General features: G+C 47.4%; 12 non-coding genes across 12 annotated transcripts; all 12 read right to left on the bottom strand.

The window, feature by feature from the left end:
• Positions 1–10,165: 10,165 nt before the first annotated feature.
• Positions 10,166–10,329, bottom strand: LOC147271747 (U1 spliceosomal RNA). The gene has a single exon (XR_015116960.1). It is a non-coding gene; the product is annotated as a U1 spliceosomal RNA (small nuclear RNA).
• A 542-nt stretch (positions 10,330–10,871) lies between these two features.
• On the bottom strand, positions 10,872–11,062 carry LOC147271746 (U2 spliceosomal RNA). The gene has a single exon (XR_015116419.1). It is a non-coding gene; the product is annotated as a U2 spliceosomal RNA (small nuclear RNA).
• A 586-nt stretch (positions 11,063–11,648) lies between these two features.
• On the bottom strand, positions 11,649–11,812 carry LOC147271745 (U1 spliceosomal RNA). Its single transcript, XR_015117000.1, has one exon. It is a non-coding gene; the product is annotated as a U1 spliceosomal RNA (small nuclear RNA).
• A 542-nt stretch (positions 11,813–12,354) lies between these two features.
• Positions 12,355–12,545, bottom strand: LOC147271744 (U2 spliceosomal RNA). The gene has a single exon (XR_015116475.1). It is a non-coding gene; the product is annotated as a U2 spliceosomal RNA (small nuclear RNA).
• Positions 12,546–13,131: 586 nt separating this feature from the next.
• LOC147271743 (U1 spliceosomal RNA) lies at positions 13,132–13,295 on the bottom strand. The gene has a single exon (XR_015116614.1). It is a non-coding gene; the product is annotated as a U1 spliceosomal RNA (small nuclear RNA).
• A 542-nt stretch (positions 13,296–13,837) lies between these two features.
• On the bottom strand, positions 13,838–14,028 carry LOC147271742 (U2 spliceosomal RNA). Its single transcript, XR_015116423.1, has one exon. It is a non-coding gene; the product is annotated as a U2 spliceosomal RNA (small nuclear RNA).
• A 590-nt stretch (positions 14,029–14,618) lies between these two features.
• LOC147271741 (U1 spliceosomal RNA) lies at positions 14,619–14,782 on the bottom strand. Its single transcript, XR_015116910.1, has one exon. It is a non-coding gene; the product is annotated as a U1 spliceosomal RNA (small nuclear RNA).
• A 542-nt stretch (positions 14,783–15,324) lies between these two features.
• On the bottom strand, positions 15,325–15,515 carry LOC147271740 (U2 spliceosomal RNA). Its single transcript, XR_015117047.1, has one exon. It is a non-coding gene; the product is annotated as a U2 spliceosomal RNA (small nuclear RNA).
• Positions 15,516–16,106: 591 nt separating this feature from the next.
• Positions 16,107–16,270, bottom strand: LOC147271739 (U1 spliceosomal RNA). The gene has a single exon (XR_015116612.1). It is a non-coding gene; the product is annotated as a U1 spliceosomal RNA (small nuclear RNA).
• Positions 16,271–16,812: 542 nt separating this feature from the next.
• LOC147271738 (U2 spliceosomal RNA) lies at positions 16,813–17,003 on the bottom strand. The gene has a single exon (XR_015117441.1). It is a non-coding gene; the product is annotated as a U2 spliceosomal RNA (small nuclear RNA).
• Positions 17,004–17,589: 586 nt separating this feature from the next.
• On the bottom strand, positions 17,590–17,753 carry LOC147271737 (U1 spliceosomal RNA). The gene has a single exon (XR_015116611.1). It is a non-coding gene; the product is annotated as a U1 spliceosomal RNA (small nuclear RNA).
• A 542-nt stretch (positions 17,754–18,295) lies between these two features.
• On the bottom strand, positions 18,296–18,486 carry LOC147271736 (U2 spliceosomal RNA). Its single transcript, XR_015117190.1, has one exon. It is a non-coding gene; the product is annotated as a U2 spliceosomal RNA (small nuclear RNA).
• Positions 18,487–23,081: the final 4,595 nt, after the last annotated feature.

Raw genomic sequence — 23,081 nt, 5'->3', positions numbered from 1 at the left:
CAGTTCAAGTGTTTCTAATGAAGCTGAATGTTCGCCTCTACTTTCCTCAATTGTGTTTCTTTCATGTCCTCCTGACATCAAAGACAGAATTCTAGGTACAAATAAAGACACCATCAAAGCCTCCTGATGACATCATCATCAATTCTGACTTTGATCTGTGTCTGTCCAGTTTGTCCTGAGTGGATCCAACAGTTTCCCATGGGTGACTCTGTCGTGGTCTCTCTCCTGCTGTCTCCAACTCTCAGAGCGCTTCTACTGGTTTCTCTCCATCGTCCCTGTTGCTAGGCAGAGCACTGGTGAGGACTGAGGCCAGTGATGTCATCACCTCCAGCTGAGACCTGCCAAGTGATCCTGCTTCATTCGACTCTGCTGCCTCTGCCACTGCCCTGACTGGTGAGGCTGACAGCAGGTTCTCTCTCATCTAAACTCTCTGTTTACAATGGAGGCTGAAATCCTTGTGATTGGTGGTTCAATCATCAGGTCTGTTGAACTCCCAGGTGCCATCACCTGCTGTCTTCTTGGTGCCAAAGTTGTGGACATTATTGAACGTCTCCAGGACTCATCGACCTCCACCCCTCCTGCAGGTTCTCCCTGTCTCTGTGGTGGTTCTCTCTGGTACTCCAGCTTCCTCCCACGGTCCAGACATCAAGAGGGTAGTGGTTACCTGGACACTCTAAATGACTGTGAGTGTGAATGGTTGTCTGTCTGTGTGTGTGTGTTGGTCCTGGGATGGACTGGTGACCCATCAAGGGTGAACCCAGGGCTGGACTGGCCACCTGGCCGATGCACATCTTTGGGCCGGCCCATAACTGTCATAATTTTTTTTTCAAAAGTGTATAGATTTTAATCGACCGTAACGGTATCGGAGACGCGAAACGCGGCCCATTGGTTGATTTTCTTGAAGGACATTGGGCTCGTCCAATGAAATCTCTCAGCTCTCTCTCTTTCTCTTAGTCAAGCCATGCTGTTGCAATGGAAGTGGAGGAGTCAGATCAGACAGTTGGAGACTATTTTAGTCGCCCTTCTTCCACACAGAGGACTGATTTTTTAAAGTTTCATCCTCAACAAGATTCCATAAACCCTGTCGTCCAGAGGCTCTTCGTTAGAACGGACGGCACGACGTGGAAATGGCTGACTTATTGTGGTCAACGTCATGCTTTGTTTTGTTTTGTTTGCCCTGCTTTTAGCAAGCCCAGTGATCCAAGTGTCTTCATTAGAGGCCTGACAGACTGGAGGCATGTGCACCAAAGAGTAGAGGAGCATGAGAGAGGCATGGCACAGAGGCAGTGTGCTGAGGCCTATTTTTGAAACTGCTCCAGAGCAAGACTGGCCACCTCCTTGAGGGAAGACAGCTGACAGGACACCGTGAGCAGGTTAAGAAGCAGGGCTGGACTGGGACCAAAAAATGGCCCTGGCATTTTTCATCCCTGGCAGCCCTCCATGGTTATTTACACGATATGTGTAAGCACACGCCATACCAGAGGATGTATGCGCACATTTTGAAGTTTCAAAAATTAAAATAAAGTGCAGTATTCTACATGGAAGACAGTAACCATGTTAAAAGAGTGATACTCTTTCACTACTCACAGAGACCTTCTTCTTCCACTACACGTTCCAACACCTGACGTCTCTTCTTCCCAGTCCAGCCCTGGAAGAACGCGTCGAGTTTTGGAAATTCGTCTGCTTTTCTTCTCGTGAGTGTCTCTTTTTCGGCTCCTCCTTTCTCCTTCCTCTTACTGGGCAACATTCTTCATGGCTTCTGACTGCAAGGCGGCCGCTGAGTGGTGGCACTACAACTGGATGGGTCTGTTTCTCATTTTAACACAAAAACACCGCTGTTTCTGCGTTTTTACCAGAAATATATATTTTGAAATGCCTGCTCACACCGGCCCATCCGGCTACATCCACCAAACTTTACACACATAATATAATATAATAATATAATATAATAACCCTAAACACAAGCCCCAAAGCAGTAGTTGTTTTGTTTTTCTTCATAAAGGAGGTGCACTGTCATGACTACGATATCTCTGGCAACAAACATGGAAGGGGCTTTGGGGTCTTGTGTTTCAGCTCTGTAACTTCTGGATGGCTGAAAATGTCAGAATCAGTCCTCTCACTGACATCAACCATTGGTGTGACTTTTGGTGGCTTCAGCTCAAATGAAACCAGGGAAGAGGGGCCAGACTTTGAGCAGCCCCTTAGGGTTAGTGGATGCCCCGGGACTGTGCTTGGGCCCCTTAGCACCTAGATGGCTGAAATTCCCAGCACATGCTACTCTGGGGCATCACACTATGTGTGTAAAGTTTGGTGGATGTAGCCCAAGCAGAAACACCAGAACCCAGATTTGATCCTCAATTCTGCTCCAAAAGGCTCTCGGAGTGCAGAAGTCCCAGACCCTGATTTTGCCCAGTTTCACAAGGGGATAGTTTTTTCTCTTTGAACCGAGGAAGTTGAAATTTGAGTGTGTTGTTCTGTTCTCGAAGGATCGCATCTGTGCTGGTTTGACCCCCCTAAGTCCTTTCTGCTGTCCATAAAGGGTGTGGCAAAGTCCAGTAAAGTCTTTCAATGAAGCATCATAACTGGTCAAAGTTGCTCCAAATGAGATGAGCTTTCTGGGAGGAGCTCACACCTCTGCCAGAAACCAATATTTAAAACTTTGAAGCCCCACCTCCTTCCTGAAGCTACTTCCTGTTTGGGAGGGGGTTCTAGAATTATTCCACCAGATTAGGATTTCATAAAGTTTCAGGTCTGTATCCACTGGAGAGGCCAATGAGAGCAAAAGAGCAACAGGGTCAAAGGTCAACAGGCCTCGTGTCTCAGCCAGGCCTCAAAGGGTTAAGTGAGCCTTTTGGAGCTCCTTTGAAAAAAGGCCTGACACCAATCTTGTTCAGGACCAACATGAAGAAGGATCTTTGGAACATTTTCACATCTTTAAGACCGCCTTGACTCCTTTTTATAGCAGGAGTCACTGAACAGCACAAAGCTGCTATTGCAGCCATCAGGCCTCATTTCTGATCAGTTATTATTGTTGAAACAAAGCTGAATATCAATTATTGATTTTTATTGTCATCATTTTGAACACCTGATGAGAGAAACACAATAAAAACATTTGAAAAGGAAGGATCAGAGTGTTGTTGTACTGCAATACTACAGTACAGCATCAGAGACACTCAGTTATTGATTGCCTGAATGATTGATTTCCCCAGAAGAGGAACAGCTTTGTTGGAGCAGTAAAAATACACACATCAGAACGACAAAGTTACATTGGAAAAGAAACTACATGACATTACCAGCACAACATCTGAAGAACAGTTAGGATCAATTTAACTGGCCAGATAGTTAGGATTTCTTTAATGATATCCTTGATGAACCCAGACATCAGAGTGGTTTGTTCCCCTCAATCATAAATCTGTAAATATAGCGTGAAGTGATGGAACTAAAAGGCCACCTCTGAGTGCAGGAGTGAGCCTCTGTGACGGATGTGACGTCAGCAGACCGCCATTAGTTTGAGTCATTGTTTATATTCTTAATGCTGATTGGTCGATCTATAATGGTGACAAATGGACTTCGTAGGTAGAATAAACATCCAGAAATTAAATGAATTTGTAGATTGTCTTATTAATCAAAAGATGAAGTATTAAAAATATTTGTTTTTTTTCCTCCGAGTGAGCGACAACTACCGGATTTTCTCACAGAAGAACGGGGGGCGACTTCCACGGAAGCAGATGTTTGTAATTCCTGGGGCACTAAAATCCATTTCATATTATTCTTTCTTGAACAGCGAATATTATGGAAATAAAATTTATATTTCTCGCCAGAAATGTCCTTAAAATGCTTTTTAAAAATCAAACCTATCTTGAAATGACACTCGTCCGTAATGGCTTCCTTAGCAACCAACATAGCAACAGTAGAAATGTGACACTGTAACGACTCTCTTCCGAGAGGTGAAAGATTCACCGTAATAACGAACAAACCAAAGATTAAACACAAGAACTGAGCAAAGATTATGAAAACAAAATGCATATTTCTCTCTAGAAATGTCATCAGAATGCTTTATTAAATCAAAACTATCTTGGAAGAAGGCACTTTCCTCCGAAAATGACAGGAGCGGCGGCCATGTTTTTGTTTTGAGAGGCCCGCATGAAAGAGTCACATGAGGGAAGGGGGTATGGGGTCATGGGGGGGGGGGGGGGCGATCCCAGGTGACATTGTTCAAGAGGCAGGGTTCACCCTGGACAGGTCACCAGTCCATCAGGAGAAATGAGGTGGTCGGTATCATGCAACCTAAACTAAAACATTAGTCAGGTCAAATTCAGATTAAAGCAAGAGTCTCCAGATCAAAGTCAGAATTCCTGATGATGTCATCAGGGCTTTGACAATAGCTAGAATTCTGTCTTTGATCTCAGGAGGACATGAAAGAAACACAATTGAGGAAAGTAGAAGAGAGCATGGCAGCATGATGGTGCAGTGGGGAGCACTGTGGCCTCACAGCAAGAAGGTTCTGGTTTGAGTCCAGGCTCGGGTGGGGAATCTTTCTGTGTAGAGCCTGTATGTTCTCCCCATGAATGCGTGGGTTCTCTCTGGTACTCCAGCTCCTTCCCACCGTCCAAAGACATGTAATTGGGGACGAGGCTGATTGGACACTCTAAATTGACCGTAGGTATGAATGTGAGTGTGAATGGTTGTTCGTCTCTGTATGCTGACCCTGTGATGGACTGGTGACCTGTCCAGGGTGAACCCCACCTCTGGCCTGTAGATGCTGGGATAGGCTCCAGCCCCCCCCTCGACCATCAGTGTAGGTCTTTTGTTAATTGCATGCCACATGAAATTATTGTTGGTCAGTTTTCTAGCGACTGTCTCACAGTGGCAAGACAAGAACACTTCTACTTTTAATGTTGACAGTTTGTTCAACACTGAACTTCATCCAGTACCATGTTGTCAAACACTGGAACCTCCACAGCACCTGAACAGGGACTTGAACCCTGGACCCTCAGATTAAAAGTCTGATGCTCTACCCTCTGAGCTCCTCAGGCTCTTTCTACAGCATTGAGACAGGAACAGAAACACCTGTGAAGGTCAAACTGATGCTTTCTTGACTTGTTCAGTCCTCCATGTTGAAGTCCACCATGCTTTTGATTGGCTCTGATTCTCTGTGGCAAAATCCAACAAAAGGCTCCAAAAATGTCCTGAATGTCACAAGAATGCACAGGACAAGATGTTAGTTTCCTTCATGTCTGCAGTTCCTCCACTGGAAAGTAAAGTCAATGCTGCTCCTCTGCTGAAACCTGGGATCGGACCAGGGACCTTTAGATCTTCAGTCTAAGGCTCTCCCAACTGAGCTGGTTCAGTTCTGAGTGAGGGCCCTGCTTCTCTCATTTATAATCTCTTCCACTCTCACTGGACCTTAGAGAGGATTGGAGCTTCTGAAGTCCTGACACATTGAACAGTTCTCCAGGACCATTTTTGATGGATGTCTGAATCACACCAGCCTTTTTTGTTTGTCTTCTTGCACCACCGTGCCGCCCCTACTAGTCGTCTACATATCAGTGTTCTCAGTATTGCACGAACATTCACATCAGTATTGTGCTAATATTTTATTTCCTGGCTCTTCAATCCTCCTATTATGAAGTTGATTGCTTCAGCGACCAGGAGATGTTATCATTGGCAGCTAGTTTACTATTATTGCTGCTGCTGTTGTTGGTTGTGTGTCTGTCTTCCATCCCCCTGTCCCTCTGTCTTTCTCTCTGCTTGTCTTTCACCCTCATCTTGTTCCCATCTTTTTGTCATTCTCTCCCTCCTTTCTCTCTGTCTTTTGTCTTTCCTTCTCTATATTTGTCTTCTGCTGTCTGTCCTGTCCTGCTCTCTTTCAACAACCAACCAGTCAAAGCAGACGTCCGGTTAAAAAAATATGATAAAAGAACTCTTGGTTTGATTTGGCTTGAGGCATGAAGAAGATAGGATTGTTTTCCTTTCATTTTAGAAGCTTTTCCAGATTCATGAAAAGATCATCAATCAGTGCAGTATTTCAGACAGACTTCTGGTCCGTGAGGATGAGGAATCCAGCACAGATCCACAGAACTCCAACTGCCATCTTTGATGGTTCCTTTACAGTCTGTAGGGTGGAGAGATCCTCCTGAGTCTGGCTTGGAATGTTTGTCTGTGGATGTGTTGGCCCTGTGATGGACTGGTGACCTGTCCAGGGTGAACACGGCCTGTCGCCCAAAAGCTGCTGGGATAGGCTCCACCCCCTCATGACCCTGAACAGGATAAGCAGAAGACAATGGACAGAAGTCCTGACACATTGAACAGTTCTCCAGGACCATCTTTGATGAAGGTCTGGATCACACCAGCCTTTTTTGTTTGTCTTCTTCCAGTTGCCTCAACATTGTGTGAGCCAATAATTCCACATCTGTACCAGACACACCTCTGGTTGGTGGGTTGATGGATCTCTCTGTTCTAACAGTGTCTTTTATCTTGCTTTTATCTTTTCTATCTTTTCTTTGTATCTGCATTCTGTGGTGCACGGTGGCTCTGGAAGAGCGCTCTAACTATTGTCACTGTACCCCCCCCCCCTACAACGAAAATAAAAGATTCTGATTCCGATTCTGACACACACACACACACACACACGTGTATCAACATGATGTTCCAAATGTTTCACTGTCTGTGGTTGTCCAGCTCTCCTTGTCTCTTCACTGTCATTGTCAGAACTCTGAGCAGTCTTCCTCTCCAGGTGATGTCTCTGAGTGATGATGATTGCTGTCTGTTCAACCAGCTTCATTTGTTGATATCTGAGAAGGACTGAAGACAGCAAAGTGTGCTGATTGGCCAACAACCCCTCACAGGTCAAAGGTCACTGCTCTGAGGCGGACCAGTTTACTGTAACAGTGGTGGCACCATCCACTGCTGGCGCTCTCTTCAGTGCTTCTTGTTTCTGCCCTTTGTGTGTGAGCTCCTAGAGCAGCTGGTCCGCCCCCCCCCCTTTTCTTTTCTATTCCTCTAATTTATTTTTTGATTTTCTATTTTTGTAATTCATCATCGATCTCGGCTCACGGTCGCTACACTCTTGACCTCCTGTGAGCCTTGAAGAGAGAGAAGCCACCTTTGTGTTGGAGAAGAGCAGCTTAGTCCAGGCAGCCAGCAGCCTGAGACCAGAGGGTAGCCAATCAACGCGCTTCCCTTCTTCATCGAGCGAATCTCAGCGGGAGCCACGGTCGACGAGGTGGAGGCTTTGGAGGCCGTCCTCCCACCAGTTCGTTGGAGAGGCGTCGTACATCGATGGGAGAATCCAGCTGAGAACGTAAGCCGGTTACGTTGGTTTTCACCGATTCAGGCCTGGACTCCTGTCTCGCTGCCAAACTCCGCCTGACTCCGTAGAGCTGGTCAGCCTCCACTCAGTCCTCTTCATTTGGTTGGAGGTCACCATCGTTCATCCTACACACCTTTCCACCTGCCTCTTAGCCGTCTACTTGAAGCTCAGATAAATCCAGGCTAATTCATACCTGCTACTCAATATGGGCCTTAATTACTCTGCTGGAATTGTCACTCTGTCTTAAGTGTTTTCTTAATTGTATTAAATCCTCTTTAATTTCCAAGAAGTCTTCCAACTCATTCATTCATGCAAGCCACTGATCCACAAGACCTCATTGATGAGCTTCAACCTGAGACTGATTGTTTCTCATTGGACGAGACACCCATTCAATGAGACTCATTGTCAGTCCATTGAAATCTACTGGTGTTCCTGGTGAGTTGATTTAACAACATGAGCTGACAGAATCTACGTTCAGGTAGGAACCACCACATCCAGGGGTCTGGACCTTTGAGCAGGCAGAGCCATCAAAGTAGCAGACTAAGCTAGCAGACATTAGCATTGAGAAGAAACTGATACCTGAGCCTACTTTTGGGTCTGGTCAAGTGATGACACAATAATATGACATCATTGTCAGACTGACGCCTGCTCAACACTGACCAAACGCCGCCCTATTGCATTGTGGGAAATTTCTGCTTGGCTCGCGTCCATCAAAACACACAAAGAAATTTCTCCAGAATCAGGATTGACAGTGGATACAATTGATTCCACACTGGTTTCAAGTGCAGGTGTGGAATTTCAGACACAGTCTGTGTTTGTGTTGTTCATTCAGTGATTTTTCTTACAATTCCCAATCAAAGCCCCACATTGCTAATGAACTCAAATTGATGCTAACAGTAATGTAGTGATAGTTGCTAATAAACTAAGTGATGCTGACAGACATGTGGTTAGAGTTTCGATTAACCTCAAAGTGATGCTGACAGTAATGTAGTAAGAGTTGCTTCGAACCTCAAAGTAATGGGACAGTGATTTCAGAAGAATTGCTAATGATCTCAAAATGATGCGACAGTGATGTCGTAAGAATTGCTAATAAACTCAAAACGATGCAAACAGTAATGTAGTGATAGTTGCTCATAAACTCAGTGATGCTTACAGTCATGTAGTAAGAGTTGCTAAAAACCACAAAATAATGCGACTGTCATGTCGGAAGAATTGCTCATGATCTCAAAATGATGCGACGGTAATCTAGTAAGAGCTGCTAATAAATTCAAAATGATGCTAACAGTAATGTAGTGAAAGTTTCGAATAACCTCAAAGTAATGCTGACAGTCATGTGGGAAGAGTTTCGAGTAACCTAAAAATGATGCGGACAGTAATGTATTAAGAGTTGCTAATAACCTCAAAATAATGCGACAGTGATTTCAGAAGAATTTCTAATGAACTCAAAATGATGCTAACAGTAACGTAGTGATAGTTGCTAATGAACTCAGTGATGCTTACAATAATGTAGGAAGAGTTTCAAACTCCCTCAAAATGATGCTGACAGTCATGTAGTAAGAGTTGCTACTAAACTCAAAATAATGCGACAGTGATGTCGGAAGAGTTGCTAATGAACTCAAAATGATGCTACAGTGATGAAGTAAGAGATGCTAAAAAACTAAAAATGATGCTGACGGTAATGTAGGAAGAGTTGAAACTAACGTTAAAATGATGCTACACTGTTGTCATAAGAATTGCTAATAAACTCAAAATGATGCTAACAGTAATGTAGTAAGTGTTTCGAACTACCTCAAAGTGATGCTGACAATAATGTAGTAAGAGTTGCTACGAACCTCAAAATAATGCGACAGTGATGTTGGAAGAATTGCTAATGGTCTCAAAATGATGCGACAGTGATGTAGCAAGAATTGCTAATGAACTCAAAATGATGCTAACTGTAATGGAATGAAAGTTTCGAATGGCCTCAAAGTGATGCTGACAGTCATATAGTAAGAGTTGCTACAAAACTCAAAATAATGCGACAGCGATGTCGGAAGAATTGCTAATAAACTCAAAATGATGCTGACAGTCATGTAGTGATAGTTGCTAATAAACTCAGTTATGCTTACAGTAACGTAGTAAGTCTTTTGAACAACCTCAAAGTGAAGCTGACAGTCATGTAGTAAGAGTTGCTACTAACCTCAAAATAATACTACGGTGATGTCGTAAGAATTGCTAATGATATCAACATGATGTGACAGTGATGTAGTAAGAATTGCTAATGATCTCAAAAAGATGCTACAGTGATGCCGGAAGAATTGCTCATGAATTCAAGAATGATGCTGACAGTAATGTAGTGATAGTTGCTAATAAACTCAAAGTGATGCTGACAGTAATTTATGAAGAGTTGCTAAAAAACTTAAAATAATGACACAGTAATGTAGTAAGAGTTGCTATGAAACTAAAAATAATGCGACAGTGATGTAACAAGAATTGCTAATGATCTCAAAATGATGCGACAGTGATGTCGTCAGAATTGAGAGTCGGGGTTTTCCAAGTTGATCTCCTTCCACGCATGAATTCTCTGGTTCATTCCACTTACTGCGAAGACGAGCCGTGGATGTATTGTCCTGAGCCCAGGGCTTGTCAGATACCATGACCCTCAACTAAATGTGGCAGAAACCCTGCCCTCTTCATTTAGGGCTTGAAGGTGTGAGAGATACTGGGAGCTCATCGAGGCTACGTCCTCCGCGGTCTCCTCAGGCTGGCCAGCGCAAGAGGAGACCGCCAACTGGCCGGGACAGGCGGTCACCGTTGTTGTTGTTGCCGCCGTGGTCGGCCTTTCTTTCTTTCTTTCCTTTTTTCACACGATCACAGGGGAGAGCGCGGACGCAGTCCCCCACTGTCAGAAATTATGCAGTTGAGATTCCCACATTTGGGGAATTCACCAGGGTCAGCAGAGCCCCAGTGCAATGGCTGAGCCTCACCCAGGGAGAACCACCTTGCTGATCATGGTATCTCCCCTGCCAGGTAAGTATGACTCGCTGAGCTTAGGAACAGACATGAGCTCCAGGGACACAGCCTTCTGACTGACAGGCAGGGAGGCCGACACAGCGCCTGATCTTTCCTACCTTGTGCCAATCTGCCGCGTGCGCAGCCCCCTTTGTTTCTCACAACGATGCCGGATGTCGGATATCCCAAGCCCGGGAAGCTCAGGCACATTGAAGGTTCAGGTCTTTCAGAGTGCATTCCAAAGCCTTTTGGGAAAGGCTCCGAGAGCAGTGCCGTCAGCGGACCTCCATCCTTATCTGGAGTGCAAACGGAGCCACAACTTGACGCCCAGCGGCAGCGCGGGCGGAAATCCAGCCCCGGCCTCATGTGCAGCACTCGAGAGTTGGCCTGAAGAGCACGGGATTTGCTCCTGACAAAAGGGGAGGGGCCCGCACTGTTCCTGGAAGGCCATTGCGGCCGCAGGCTGAGGAAAAGCTGCAGTGCAGGAGGAGAACCCTGGTCCGGCTTTGGGTGGAGCAGGTGAGCGAGTGCCTGGCGGAGGCTTGTTTTATTTCCGACGAGAAATGCGGGGCATTGCACCACTCCTGGAAACACTGCAATACCAGGTTGATGCGTGGAAAGGACGGAGCAAGCTCCCGTTCCATCTCCCTGTTTCAAAAAGCAATTTAATATATGGTTCCCGGATAGGGAACGTACCTGATATTAAACTGATAAGAACAGATACTACACTTGATCTTAGCCAAAAGGCCGAGAAGCGATGCCTGTCAGCCACCCGACGTGAGAGCCAACACCCCCGGTACAGCCAATCCCGGCCGCGGCTGTGGGCAGGAACTGCAACATTTTGGGTGGCGACACAAAATGCAGTGCCATAAACACTACATCTGGCACACTGGTTGTCCCCACTGCTATCCAAAGCAAAGGCAATCGGTGCCTTCACCCTGCTATGCTAGTGGGGCGACTCAAAGTAAAACAAAGCGGTGTTCAAAGCCACAAGCCAGCGACTCATCCTGGAGTCGGGGTTTTCCAAGTTGATCTCCTCCCACGCATGAATTCTCTGGTATCATTCCACTTACTGCGAAGACGAGCCGTGGATGTATTGTCCTGAGCCCAGGGCTTGTCAGATACCATGACCCTCAACTAAATGTGGCAGAAACCCTGCCCTCTTCATTTAGGGCTGGAAGGTGTGAGAGATACTGGGAGCTCATCGAGGCTACGTCCTCCGCGGTCTCCTCAGGCTGGCCAGCACAAGAGGAGACCGCCGACTGGCCGGGACAGGCGGTCACCGTTGTTGTTGTTGCCGCCGTGGTCGGCCTTTCTTTCTTTCTTTCCTTTTTTCTCACGATCACAGGGGAGAGCGCGGACGCAGTCCCCCACTGTCAGAAATTATGCAGTTGAGATTCCCACATTTGGGGAATTCACCAGATTCAGCACAGCCCCAGTGCAATGGCTTAGCCTCACCCGGGGAGAACCACCTTGCTGATCATGGTATCTCCCCTGCCAGGTAAGTATGACTCGCTGAGCTTAGGAACAGACATGAGCTCCAGGGACACAGCCTTCTGACTGACAGGCAGGGAGGCCGACACAGCGCCTGATCTTTCCTACCTTGTGCCAATCTGCCGCGTGCGCAGCCCCCTTTGTTTCTCACAACGATGCCGGATGTCGGATATCCCAAGCCCGGGAAGCTCAGGCACATTGAAGGTTCAGGTCTTTCAGAGTGCATTCCAAAGCCTTTTGGAAAAGGCTCCGAGAGCAGTGCCGTCAGCGGACCTCCATCCTTATCTGGAGTGCAAACGGAGCCACAACTTGACGCCCAGCGGCAGCGCGGGCGGAAATCCAGCCCCGGCCTCATGTGCAGCATTCGAGAGTTGGCCTGAAGAGCACGGGATTTGCTCCTGACAAAAGGGGAGGGGCCCGCACTGTTCCTGGAAGGCCATTGCGGCCGCAGGCTGAGGAAAAGCTGCAGTGCAGGAGGAGAACCCTGGTCCGGCTTTGGGTGGAGCAGGTGAGCGAGTGCCTGGCGGAGGCTTGTTTTATTTCCGACGAGAAATGCGGGGCATTGCACCACTCCTGGAAACACTGCAATACCAGGTTGATGCGTGGAAAGGACGGAGCAATCTCCCGTTCCATCTCCCTGTTCCAAAAAGCTATTACATATATGGTTCCCGGATAGGGAACGTACCAGATATTAAACTGATAAGAACAGATACTACACTTGATCTTAGCCAAAAGGCCGAGAAGCGATGCCTGTCAGCCACCCGACGTGAGAGCCAGCACCCCCGGTACAGCCAATCCCGGCCGCGGCTGTGGGCAGGAACTGCAACATTTTGGGTGGCGACACAAAATGCAGTGCCATAAACACTACATCTGGCACACTGGTTGTCCCCACTGCTATCCAAAGCAAAGGCAATCGGTGCCTTCACCCTGCTATGCTAGTGGGGCGACTCAAAGTAAAACAAAGCGGTGTTCAAAGCCACAAGCCAGCGACTCATCCTGGAGTCGGGGTTTTCCAAGTTGATCTCCTCCCACGCATGAATTCTCTGGTATCATTCCACTTACTGCGAAGACGAGCCGTGGATGTATTGTCCTGAGCTCAGGGCTTGTCAGATACCATGACCCTCAACTAAATGTGGAAGAAACCCTGCCCTCTTCATTTAGGGCTGGAAGGTGTGAGAGATACTGGGAGCTCATCGAGGCTACGTCCTCCGCGGTCTCCTCAGGCTGGCCAGCACAAGAGGAGACCGCCGACTGGCCGGGACAGGCGGTCACCGTTGTTGTTGTTGCCGCCGTGGTCGGCCTTTCTTTCTTTCTTTCCTTTTTTCACACGATCACAGGGGAGAGCGCGGACGCAGTCCCCCACTGTCAGAAATTATGCAGTTGAGATTCCCACATTTGGGGAATTCACCAGGGTCAGCACAGCCCCAGTGCAATGGCTGAGCCTCACCCGGGGAGAACCACCTTGCTGATCATGGTATCTCCCCTGCCAGGTAAGTATGACTCGCTGAGCTTAGGAACAGACATGAGCTCCAGGGACACAGCCTTCTGACTGACAGGCAGGGAGGCCGACACAGCGCCTGATCTTTCCTACCTTGTGCCAATCTGCCGCGTGCGCAGCCCCCTTTGTTTCTCACAACGATGCCGGATGTCGGATATCCCAAGCCCGGGAAGCTCAGGCACATTGAAGGTTCAGGTCTTTCAGAGTGCATTCCAAAGCCTTTTGGAAAAGGCTCCGAGAGCAGTGCCGTCAGCGGACCTCCATCCTTATCTGGAGTGCAAACGGAGCCACAACTTGACGCCCAGCGGCAGCGCGGGCGGAAATCCAGCCCCGGCCTCATGTGCAGCACTCGAGAGTTGGCCTGAAGAGCACGGGATTTGCTCCTGACAAAAGGGGAGGGGCCCGCACTGTTCCTGGAAGGCCATGGCGGCCGCAGGCTGAGGAAAAGCTGCAGTGCAGGAGGAGAACCCTGGTCCGGCTTTGGGTGGAGCAGGTGAGCGAGTGCCTGGCGGAGGCTTGTTTTATTTCCGACGAGAAATGCGGGGCATTGCACCACTCCTGGAAACACTGCAGTACCAGGTTGATGCGTGGAAAGGACGGAGCAAGCTCCCGTTCCATCTCCCTTTTCCAAAAAGCTATTACATATATGGTTCCCGGATAGGGAACGTACCAGATATTAAACTGATAAGAACAGATACTACACTTGATCTTAGCCAAAAGGCCGAGAAGCGATGCCTGTCAGCCACCCGACGTGAGAGCCAGCACCCCCGGTACAGCCAATCCCGGCCGCGGCTGTGGGCAGGAACTGCAACATTTTGGGTGGCGACACAAAATGCAGTGCCATAAACACTACATCTGGCACACTGGTTGTCCCCACTGCTATCCAAAGCAAAGGCAATCGGTGCCTTCACCCTGCTATGCTAGTGGGGCGACTCAAAGTAAAACAAAGCGGTGTTCAAAGCCACAAGCCAGCGACTCATCCTGGAGTCGGGGTTTTCCAAGTTGATCTCCTCCCACGCATGAATTCTCTGGTATCATTCCACTTACTGCGAAGACGAGCCGTGGATGTATTGTCCTGAGCTCAGGGCTTGTCAGATACCATGACCCTCAACTAAATGTGGCAGAAACCCTGCCCTCTTCATTTAGGGCTGGAAGGTGTGAGAGATACTGGGAGCTCATCGAGGCTACGTCCTCCGCGGTCTCCTCAGGCTGGCCAGCACATGAGGAGACCGCCAACTGGCCGGGACAGTGGATCACCGTTGTTGTTGTTGCCGCCGTGGTCGGCCTTTCTTTCTTTCTTTCTTTCCTTTTTTCACACGATCACAGGGGAGAGTGCGGACGCAGTCCCCCACTGTCAGAAATTATGCAGTTGAGATTCCCACATTTGGGGAATTCACCAGGGTCAGCACAGCCCCAGTGCAATGGCTGAGCCTCACCCGGGGAGAACCACCTTGCTGATCATGGTATCTCCCCTGCCAGGTAAGTATGACTCGCTGAGCTTAGGAACAGACATGAGCTCCAGGGACACAGCCTTCTGACTGATAGGCAGGGAGGCCGACACAGCGCCTGATCTTTCCTACCTTGTGCCAATCTGCCGCGTGCGCAGCCCCCTTTGTTTCTCACAACGATGCCGGATGTCGGATATCCCAAGCCCGGGAAGCTCAGGCACATTGAAGGTTCAGGTCTTTCAGAGTGCATTCCAAAGCCTTTTGGAAAAGGCTCCGACAGCAGTGCCGTCAGCGGACCTCCATCCTTATCTGGAGTGCAAACGGAGCCACAACTTGACGCCCAGCGGCAGCGCGGGCGGAAATCCAGCCCCGGCCTCATGTGCAGCACTCGAGAGTTGGCCTGAAGAGCACGGGATTTGCTCCTGACAAAAGGGGAGGGGCCCACACTGTTCTTGGAAGGCCATTGCGGCCGCAGGCTGAGGAAAAGCTGCAGTGCAGGAGGAGAACCCTGGTCCGGCTTTGGGTGGAGCAGGTGAGCGAGTGCCTGGCGGAGGCTTGTTTTATTTCCGACGAGAAATGCGGGGCATTGCACCACTCCTGGAAACACTGCAATACCAGGTTGATGCGTGGAAAGGACGGAGCAAGCTCCCGTTCCATCTCCCTGTTCCAAAAAGCAATTTAATATATGGTTCCCAGATAGGGAACGTACCAGATATTAAACTGATAAGAACAGATACTACACTTGATCTTAGCCAAAAGGCCGAGAAGCGATGCCTGTCAGCCACCCGACCTGAGAGCCAGCACCCCCGGTACAGCCAATCCCGGCCGCGGCTGTGGGCAGGAACTGCAACATTTTGGGTGGCGACACAAAATGCAGTGCCATAAACACTACATCTGGCACACTGGTTGTCCCCACTGCTATCCAAAGCAAAGGCAATCGGTGCCTTCACCCTGCTATGCTAGTGGGGCGACTCAAAGTAAAACAAAGCGGTGTTCAAAGCCACAAGCCAGCGACTCATCCTGGAGTTGTGGGTTTTCCAAGTTGATCTCCTCCCACGCATGAATTCTCTGGTATCATTCCACTTACTGCGAAGACGAGCCGTGGATGTATTGTCCTGAGCTCAGGGCTTGTCAGATACCATGACCCTCAACTAAATGTGGCAGAAACCCTGCCCTCTTCATTTAGGGCTGGAAGGTGTGAGAGATACTGGGAGCTCATCGAGGCTACGTCCTCCGCGGTCTCCTCAGGCTGGCCAGCACATGAGGAGACCGCCAACTGGCCGGGACAGGCGATCACCGTTGTTGTTGTTGCCGCCGTGGTCGGCCTTTCTTTCTTTCTTTCTTTCCTTTTTTCACACGATCACAGGGGAGAGCGCGGACGCAGTCCCCCACTGTCAGAAATTATGCAGTTGAGATTCCCACATTTGGGGAATTCACCAGGGTCAGCACAGCCCCAGTGCAATGGCTGAGCCTCACCCGGGGAGAACCACCTTGCTGATCATGGTATCTCCCCTGCCAGGTAAGTATGACTCGCTGAGCTTAGGAACAGACATGAGCTCCAGGGACACAGCCTTCTGACTGATAGGCAGGGAGGCCGACACAGCGCCTGATCTTTCCTACCTTGTGCCAATCTGCCGCGTGCGCAGCCCCCTTTGTTTCTCACAACGATGCCGGATGTCGGATATCCCAAGCCCGGGAAGCTCAGGCACATTGAAGGTTCAGGTCTTTCAGAGTGCATTCCAAAGCCTTTTGGGAAAGGCTCCGAGAGCAGTGCCGTCAGCGGACCTCCATCCTTATCTGGAGTGCAAACGGAGCCACAACTTGACGCCCAGCGGCAGCGCGGGCGGAAATCCAGCCCCGGCCTCATGTGCAGCACTCGAGAGTTGGCCTGAAGAGCACGGGATTTGCTCCTGACAAAAGGGGAGGGGCCCGCACTGTTCCTGGAAGGCCATTGCGGCCGCAGGCTGAGGAAAAGCTGCAGTGCAGGAGGAGAACCCTGGTCCGGCTTTGGGTGGAGCAGGTGAGCGAGTGCCTGGCGGAGGCTTGTTTTATTTCCGACGAGAAATGCGGGGCATTGCACCACTCCTGGAAACACTGCAATACCAGGTTGATGCGTGGAAAGGACGGAGCAAGCTCCCGTTCCATCTCCCTGTTCCAAAAAGCAATTTAATATATGGTTCCCGGATAGGGAACGTACCAGATACTAAACTGATAAGAACAGATACTACACTTGATCTTAGCCAAAAGGCCGAGAAGCGATGCCTGTCAGCCACCCGACGTGAGAGCCAGCACCCCCGGTACAGCCAATCCCGGCCGCGGCTGTGGGCAGGAACTGCAACATTTTGGGTGGCGACACAAAATGCAGTGCCATAAACACTACATCTGGCACACTGGTTGTCCCCACTGCTATCCAAAGCAAAGGCAATCGGTGCCTTCACCCTGCTATGCTAGTGGGGCGACTCAAAGTAAAACAAAGCGGTGTTCAAAGCCACAAGCCAGCGACTCATCCTGGAGTCGGGGTTTTCCAAGTTGATCTCCTCCCACGCATGAATTCTCTGGTATCATTCCACTTACTGCGAAGACGAGCCGTGGATGTATTGTCCTGAGCCCAGGGCTTGTCAGATACCATGACCCTCAACTAAATGTGGAAGAAACCCTGCCCTCTTCATTTAGGGCTGGAAGGTGTGAGAGATACTGGGAGCTCATCGAGGCTACGTCCTCCGCGGTCTCCTCAGGCTGGCCAGCACAAGAGGAGACCGCCGACTGGCCGGGACAGGCGGTCACCGTTGTTGTTGTTGCCGCCGTGGTCGGCCTTTCTTTCTTTCTTTCCTTTTTTCACACGATCACAGGGGAGAGCGCGGACGCAGTCCCCCACTGTCAGAAATTATGCAGTTGAGATTCCCACATTTGGGGAATTCACCAGGGTCAGCACAGCCCCAGTGCAATGGCTGAGCCTCACCCGGGGAGAACCACCTTGCTGATCATGGTATCTCCCCTGCCAGGTAAGTATGACTCGCTGAGCTTAGGAACAGACATGAGCTCCAGGGACACAGCCTTCTGACTGACAGGCAGGGAGGCCGACACAGCGCCTGATCTTTCCTACCTTGTGCCAATCTGCCGCGTGCGCAGCCCCCTTTGTTTCTCACAACGATGCCGGATGTCGGATATCCCAAGCCCGGGAAGCTCAGGCACATTGAAGGTTCAGGTCTTTCAGAGTGCATTCCAAAGCCTTTTGGGAAAGGCTCCGAGAGCAGTGCCGTCAGCGGACCTCCATCCTTATCTGGAGTGCAAACGGAGCCACAACTTGACGCCCAGCGGCAGCGCGGGCGGAAATCCAGCCCCGGCCTCATGTGCAGCACTTGAGAGTTGGCCTGAAGAGCACGGGATTTGCTCCTGACAAAAGGGGAGGGACCCGCACTGTTCCTGGAAGGCCATTGCGGCCGCAGGCTGAGGAAAAGCTGCAGTGCAGGAGGAGAACCCTGGTCCGGCTTTGGGTGGAGCAGGTGAGCGAGTGCCTGGCGGAGGCTTGTTTTATTTCCGACGAGAAATGCGGGGAATTGCACCACTCCTGGAAACACTGCAATACCAGGTTGATGCGTGGAAAGGACGGAGCAAGCTCCCGTTCCATCTCCCTGTTCCAAAAAGCAATTTAACATATGGTTCCCGGATAGGGAACGTACCAGATATTAAACTGATAAGAACAGATACTACACTTGATCTTAGCCAAAAGGCCGAGAAGCGATGCCTGTCAGCCACCCGACGTGAGAGCCAGCACCCCCGGTACAGCCAATCCCGGCCGCGGCTGTGGGCAGGAACTGCAACATTTTGGGTGGCGACACAAAATGCAGTGCCATAAACACTACATCTGGCACACTGGTTGTCCCCACTGCTATCCAAAGCAAAGGCAATCGGTGCCTTCACCCTGCTATGCTAGTGGGGCGACTCAAAGTAAAACAAAGCGGTGTTCAAAGCCACAAGCCAGCGACTCATCCTGGAGTCGGGGTTTTCCAAGTTGATCTCCTCCCACGCATGAATTCTCTGGTATCATTCCACTTACTGCGAAGACGAGCCGTGGATGTATTGTCCTGAGCCCAGGGCTTGTCAGATACCATGACCCTCAACTAAATGTGGCAGAAACCCTGCCCTCTTCATTTAGGGCTGGAAGGTGTGAGAGATACTGGGAGCTCATCGAGGCTACGTCCTCCACGGTCTCCTCAGGCTTGCCAGCACAAGAGGAGACCGATGCCGTTTTCAAGGCTCACCTTGTCGCTCGGTGAACCACCGTGGCCTCGAGCCGCATTAGAATTGCTAATGAACTCAAAATGATGCTAAAAGTAATGTTGTGAAAGTTTCGAATAACCTCAAAGTAATGCTGACAGTCATGTAGTAAGAGTTTCTATGAACTTCAAAATAATGCGACAATGATGTCGGAAGAATTGCTAATAATCTCAAAATAATGCGACAGTGATGTCGGAAGAAATGCTAATGATTTCAAAATGATGCTGACGGTAATTTTGGAAAAGTTGAAACTAACCTCAAATTGATAATACAGTGATGTCGTAAGAATTGCTAATAAACTCAAAATGATGCTAACAGTAATGTAGTGATAGTTGCTAATAAACTCAGTGATGCTTACAGTAATGTAGTAAGTGTTTCAAACAACCTCAAAGTGATGCTGACAGTCATGTAGTAAGAGTTGCTACTAACCTCAAAATAATGCAACAGTAATGTAGTAAGAATTGCTAATGAACTCAAAATGATGCTGACAGTAATCTAGTGAGAGCTGCTAATAACCTCAAAATGATTCTGACAGTAATGTAGTGAGAGCTGCTAATAACGTCAAAATAATGCAACAGTAAAGTAGAAAGAGTTGCTACGAACCTCAAAATAATGCGATAGTGATGTCGGAAGAATTGCTAATGATCTCAAAATGATGCGACAGTGATGTAGTAAGAATTGCTAAAGAACTCAAAATGATGCTAACAGTAATGGAGTGAAAGTTTTGAATAACCTAAAAGTGATGCTGACAGTAATGTAGTAAAAGTTGCTACGAACCTCAAAATATTGCGACAGTGATGTCGGAAGAATTGCTAATGAACTCAAAATGATGTTAACAGTAATGTAGTGATAGTTGCTAATTAACTCAGTGATGCTTAAAGTAATTAGTCAGTGTTTTGAACAACCTCAAAGTGATGCTGAAAGTCAGTTAGAAAGAGTTGCTTAAAATAATGCAACAGTAATGTAGTAAGAGTTGCTAACAACCTCAAAATAATGCGACAGTGATGTCAGAAGAATTGGTAATAACCTCAAAATGATGCTGAAAGTGATGTCGGAAGAATTGCTAATGAACTTAAAATGATGCTAACTGTAATGTAGTGATAGTTGCTAATCAACTCAGTGATGCTTCCAGCAATGTAGTAAGTGTTTCGAATAACCTCAAAGTGATGCTGACAGTCATGTAGTAAGAGTTGCTACGAAACTCAAAATAATGCTACTGTGATGTCGTAAGAATTGCTAATAAACTCAAAATGATACTAACAGTAATGTAGTGAAAGTTTCGAATAACCTCAAAGTGATGCTGACAGTCATGTGGTTAGAGCTGCGAGTAACCTAAAAATGATGATGACAGTGATGTCGTAAGAATTGCTATTGAACTCAAAACGATGCTAACAGTCACGTGGTGATGGATGCTAATAAACTCAGTGATGCTGACAGTAATGTAGTAATAGTTGCTAATAACCTCAAAATGATGCGACAGTGATGTCGTAAGAATTGCTAATGAACTCAAAATGATGCGACAGTGATGTTGTAAGAATTGCTAATGAACTCAAAATGATGCTGACGGTAATCTAGTAAGAGTTGCTAAAAAACTCAAAATAATGCGAAAGTGATGTCGTAAGAATTGCTAATAAACTCAAAATAATACTGACATTATTGTAGTAATAGTTGCTACGAACCTCAAAATGATGCTACCGTGATGTTCTAAGGATTGCTAACAAACTGAAAGTGATGCTGACAGTAATGTAGTGAAAGTTTCGAATAACCTCAAAGTGATGCTGACAGTCTTGTAGTAATATTTGCTACGAACCTCAAAACGATGCTACAGTGATGTAATTAAAGTTACTAATGATCTCAAAATGATGCTGAGAGTGATGTCGTAAGATTTGCGAATAACCTCAAAAAATGCTACAGTGATGTAGGAAGAGTTGCTAACGACCTCAAAAACAATGCTACAGGGATTTAGGAAGAGTTGCTAATAACCTCAAAATAATGCGACAGAGATGTCGTAAGAATTGCTAATGAAATCAAAATAATGCTAACAGTAATGCAGTGAAAGATTCGAATAACCTCAATGATAATAATGAACTCAAAATGATGCTGACAGTGATGTAATGAGGGTATCTACTAATTTCAAAAAGATGCGAAAGTGATGTCATGAGAGTTGCTTATAACCTAATAAATGATGCGAAAGTGATGTGGTGAGAGTTGCTACTATCCTCAAAATGATGCTCCAGTGATGTACTGAGAGTTGCTGAAAACCTTAAAATGATGCTGACAGTCATGTAGTGAGAGTTGCTACTATCCTCCAAATGATGCTACAGTGATGTAGTGAGAGTTTCGATGAACCTCAAAATGATGCTCCAGTGATGTACTGAGAGTTGCTTAAAATCTCAAAATAATGCGACAGTGATGTGGTGAGAGTTGCTTCTGTCACGACCCGGCTCAGAAATCGTGACATCGAAGGAGGGAGACGCAGACTAAACGTGAAACACAACTAATAATTTATTATTAGTAACGCAAAATCAACACAAGGCAAACCATAACGTACAGTGGAGTGTGGTTATCAGTAGTGTCAGTGGTGAGTGCGAGTGTGTGCATGAGTGTACAGGGGGTGTATGTGTGCGGTGTGATGGATGCAGAGAACTAAACAAGACATAACTCAAGAAACACAACCATCGCTCCGACGTGGGCCAGGAGGAGTGAGCGAGAGACAACCGGCCAGGTTGATCGCCTGCTTTATAGCTGGGAGATGCCGGGCCCAGGTGCTCCCAATTAGTCAGCAGCTCCGCCCCATGAAGCTCGAACCTGAGAAGGGAAGGAAGTCAAAAATAATGCAACGCCCCCATGCCCGTGACCATGGGGACGTGACACTACGAACCTCAATATGATGCTCCAGTAATGTAGTGAGAGTTGCTACTAATCTAAGAAATGATGCTCCAGTGATGTAAAAAGAATTGCTACAAACCTAAGAAATGATGCAACAGTGATTTAGTGAGAGTTGCTTAAAACCTCAAAATGATGCTACAGTGATGTAGTGAGAGTTGCTACGAAGCTCAAAATGATGCTACAGTGATGTCGTAAGAGTTGCTAAAAATCTCAAAATGATGCTTCAGTGATGTTGTGAGAGTTGCTAAAAACCTCAAAATGATGCTCCAGTGATGTAGTGAGAGTTGCTTCAAACCTTAAAATGATGCTGACAGTCATGAAGTGAGAGTTGCTACTTTCCTCAAAATGATGCTACAGTGATGTAGTAAGAGTTGCTAAAAATCTCAAAATGATTCTTCAGTGATGTGGTGAGAGTTGCTAAAAACCTCAAAATGATGCTACAGTAATGTAGTGAGAGTTGCTTAAAACCTCAAAATGATGCTGTCAGTAATGTAGTGAGAGTTGCTACGAACCTCAAAATGATGCTACAGTGATGTGGTGAGAGTTGCGAAAAACCTCAAAATGATGCTACAGTAATGTAGTGAGAGTTGCTACGAACCTCAAAATGATGCTAACAGTAATGTAGTGAGAGTTGCTACGAACCTCAAAATGATGCTACAGTGATGTGGTGAGAGTTGCGAAAAACCTCAAAATGATGCTACAGTGATGTAGTGAGAGTTGCTACTAACCTCAAAATGATGCTACAGTTATGTAGTGAGAGTTGCTTAAAATCTATGAATGATGCTACAGTGATGTGGTGAGAGTTGCTTGAAACCTTAAAATGATGCTGACAGTCATTTAGTGAGAGTTGCTACTATCCTCCAAATGATGCTACAGTGATGTAGTGAGAGTTGCTACTATCCTCAAAATGATGCTACAGTTATGTAGTGAGAGTTGCTAAAAATCTCAAAATGATGCTTCAGTGATGTAGTGAGAGTTGCTACTTATCTCAAAATAATGCTACAGTGATGTAGTGAGAGTTGCTAAAACCCTAAAAATGATACTGACAGTAGTGTAGTGACAGTTTCTGCTTAACTCAAAATAAAGCTACAGTAATGTAGTGAGAGTTGCTACAAACCTCAAAATGATGCCAAAGTGATGTCATGAGAGCTGCTACGAACCTCAAAATGAT

The sequence above is a fragment of the Aulostomus chinensis genome, chromosome 1 (assembly GCF_037954235.1).
Source record: "Aulostomus chinensis isolate RoL2024-O1b breed Wild chromosome 1, RoL_Achi_v1.0, whole genome shotgun sequence".
Lineage (NCBI taxonomy): Eukaryota > Metazoa > Chordata > Actinopteri > Syngnathiformes > Aulostomidae > Aulostomus > Aulostomus chinensis.
This window is presented reverse-complemented; position numbering and strand designations above follow the sequence as displayed.